This window comes from Triticum aestivum, chromosome 6D (genome assembly GCF_018294505.1).
Source record: "Triticum aestivum cultivar Chinese Spring chromosome 6D, IWGSC CS RefSeq v2.1, whole genome shotgun sequence".
Classification (NCBI taxonomy): Eukaryota; Viridiplantae; Streptophyta; class Magnoliopsida; order Poales; family Poaceae; genus Triticum; species Triticum aestivum.
In genome coordinates this window covers 191,202,539-191,205,269 of record NC_057811.1, presented here as the reverse complement: position 1 = coordinate 191,205,269, position 2,731 = coordinate 191,202,539, and positions in this window count along the sequence as shown.

The following is a 2,731-nucleotide window of genomic DNA, read 5'->3' as shown; positions in this document are numbered from 1 at the left end:
CCTTCTCTTCGATGACTTCTTTCATGATGATCGTCACAATGTCCCTCTAGATGTGAAAGAAGTCATCTCTAAGTTTACAATCCGCTTCTCCTTGAGATTCTACCCACGTTCCCGTATGATCATCGTTTCTGGTTGTCATGCAAAGCTTTTGGTGACCCCTTCTGAACTCCATCATGAGATGGAGGAGGTAGAATCCATCGTTCCTGCTTGGTTTTGGGACATGGATGCAGCAGAAGTTAGTTTTATGCGAGAAACCCGTCTTGCAGTTCCTTTGTTTCTGATCTACAGGTGGCCACTCCTCAAGCCGAAGCCTTGGAGAGCATAATCTAGAATATTCATTACGTGGGTGTAGTCCTTCTTATCGTAGTTTCTGGTAGGGTCGAAATACACGGCGTGGGAGACTCGCGGGTAAAGAACGATAAGCATGTGCGCCCGTTGTTGGAGGAAAAAAACACCTCAAATTATTTTCCATATGAGCGAGAAGGAATGATTGAAATGTACGAAAGGGTTTTCCGGCACCAACTTACATTGGATGATAAGGCAGGAGGACAATTAACTAGTCCTTATCCTATATCATGAAGTTTTCGAGGTACTCCCTAGCAGTTTTACGCTCCAAGTCGCCGAGACTCAAGAAGGACTCGTGCATGTAGTATGGATCCACCACACAGATTTGCGAGACTTGTTCTCTCTTCATGACGGAACCCATATGTAGCACAAAAAGGTGGATGATTGTAAAATCGAGCCGCCTTGTCAGAAACATCTCGAAGATATGCTCAAACCGCAGGAAGAACACCTCCGCAGGCCATGTGTCGACGTAGCACTTCCCCTCAGGAACACGAGCCGCGTATGTCGGATATCCTGGATCCTTTGAGGCTAGTAGGCTTTTCTCAGCCGACAACACATGGTCGTGCAGTCTCCTGATATCCCCTGATATTGCCTCTAGTGATTTCGGCAGTAGCATCGGCTCGCCCGTGACATGGAACATGGCCGCACCTTTGACGGGTACACACTCTTCAAAATCCGCCATCTGGCTGCTATGTGCGTGTCGGATCTCGGGTTTCGGCAAAACCCTTAAGGTTCGAACTTTGGGGTGCGCGCGAAGATCTCTCCCTCACAGATCACGCCTCACACGCTTCGCGATCTCTAGGGTAACTCAATAAACTCGCAACACAAGGGACACAAGATTTATACTGGTTCGGGCCACCGTTCTGGTGTAATACCCTACTCCAGTGTGGTGGTGGTGGATTGCCTCTTGGGCTGAGGATGAACAGTACAAGGGGAAGAACAGCCTCCTGAGGCGGGGTGTTCTTGTGCCTGGAGAACTTGTGTGGGTGAGGATTCGATCCCCTCCTACTGTGGTGGCTAGTCCTATTTATAGAGGCCCTGGTCCTCTCCCAAAATATTGAGCGGGACGGCATCCCACAATGGCCAATTTGAAAGGGGACAGCTAGTACAACTTATCCTGGCAAAAGTGGTCTTCGCCTGCTAAAGGCTCTGGTGGTGACGCCATCTTGGGCTCCACGGTGACCTCTGTCCTGCCGTCTTGCTGGTCTTGGTCTCGTTGCATCGATAGGGAAACCTTTGCTTGACGCCTCGGTACTCCTCGCCTGTGCTTGCCTCCTTAGCACCAAAGAGGAAACAAGGACACTGTGCGCGCTGGCGCCCGCCTGGTCTCGATCGTCATGGCTCACGTCACGAGAACCTCGCGAGGTTTGCCTTGCCTTGATCTCTCCGCCCCTCGCGAGCCAGCCTGGTGAGGCCACTCCCGAGGAGGTCTTGTGTCGTCCGCCTCGCGAGCCTTGGCCCCTCGTGAGGGTCTTGAAAGCTTGTTGGTGATGATGGTCCATACGGGCCCGCTCGTAGAGCCACGCCATGGGTCGCAGGCAGGCAAGTCTAGGGACCCCTGTTCCCAGGATGCCGACAGTAGCCCCCGGGCCCAAGGCGCGCTCGGACTTGGCTTTGAGGCGAAGCCAAAGGGCAAGTGCGGAGCGCCGCGGGCCCCCAACAGCCTGCGGCCTTGGTCGACGCGTGGCGGCTGATTGGACGTGGGCGTCTCCACTTCCCCACGCTACCTTGATACCCGCCTGGCTAGGCGGCCACCGCAGTCTACACGGTTTCCTTCCCCTTGTTGCGGCGCGCTCCCCCAATTCTTCTGCTCCCCCGAAGCTCACCTCCTTCTCCCAATCAGATCTGAGCTCACCTCTGCCATCGCCGTGGCGCTGGATCAGATGGAGAAAGGGAAGGAGCCCGCGTCCTCCGCCGAACTGCATCTGGCTATTGAGCTCGCCGTTGGCAGGTCGCTGGTGCTCAACCAAGAAGCCATGGACAAGGTGCGCCCCATGCTCGCCTCTAGCTTCAATGAGTGGGGGGAAATGGTGGCCTGGCCTGCATCTCGAGCTCGTGTCGACAGGACGGCCACCGAGGTCCCATTCTTCATCTACACCCTCTGGGCCGGCCTGGTTCCCCCTTTTTCTGCCTTCTTCAATGCAGTGCTCGCCCATTACCAGATCCACATGCTGCACCTCGATCCTCAATCCGTGACCCTTCTCACCATCTTTGCCTTTGTTTGCGAGGCCATCATGGGCATTGCTTCTTCCGTGGCACTCCTCCGCCACTTCTTCTCATTGCACCTGACTGATCCGCGACACACCTCGGGTTGCCTGAGCTTCCATGCAGTGGCGGCGACGGCCGAAGCGGGAATTGACTTTGAGCTTCCGCCATCTACGAGCGA